Below are 580 nucleotides of genomic sequence, written 5' to 3' on the forward strand. Positions count from 1 at the left end.
TAATAATAATGTAGATCATTTCTATGGCATAGCGCTCACTCCCGTGTGAACACAACTCTAGGCGCTTTACATAAATGCAAGTACTAACAATATCCATGCACGCACATGCACACGTTAGTTTTAGTTCAGTATGGGGTTTTACGGCGCTCGCAACACACGCACACATAAACACACACACACACACACACACACACACACACACACACACACACACACACACCTTCTTGCTTTATCATACACGCACGCTTACACATCGTTACGAAATGAGCTCATACAAATGCATAAAATAATATACACAATTCTATTCGCAAAACACAAATGGATACATAGTCATTTACATGACATTGTACTGAATATGAATCTACTGACATAAAAATGGTATGTCTTTAAAGATATTTTTAATTTAGACTCAGATGTATGTCTCAAGGTTTGGCGGAGAGAATTCCAAATTGATGGAGCAAGGTGGGCAAACGATCTTTCAGCAATCTTTTTACCTCCTTTCTAGAAACTCTTAAAAGATACTGATCGCCTAAACTTAGTGATCTAGGTGGAACATAAATCTGGATGAGATCACTAAGAT

Source organism: Aplysia californica, unplaced genomic scaffold (assembly GCF_000002075.1).
Source record: "Aplysia californica isolate F4 #8 unplaced genomic scaffold, AplCal3.0 scaffold01068, whole genome shotgun sequence".
Taxonomy (NCBI): Eukaryota; Metazoa; Mollusca; class Gastropoda; order Aplysiida; family Aplysiidae; genus Aplysia; species Aplysia californica.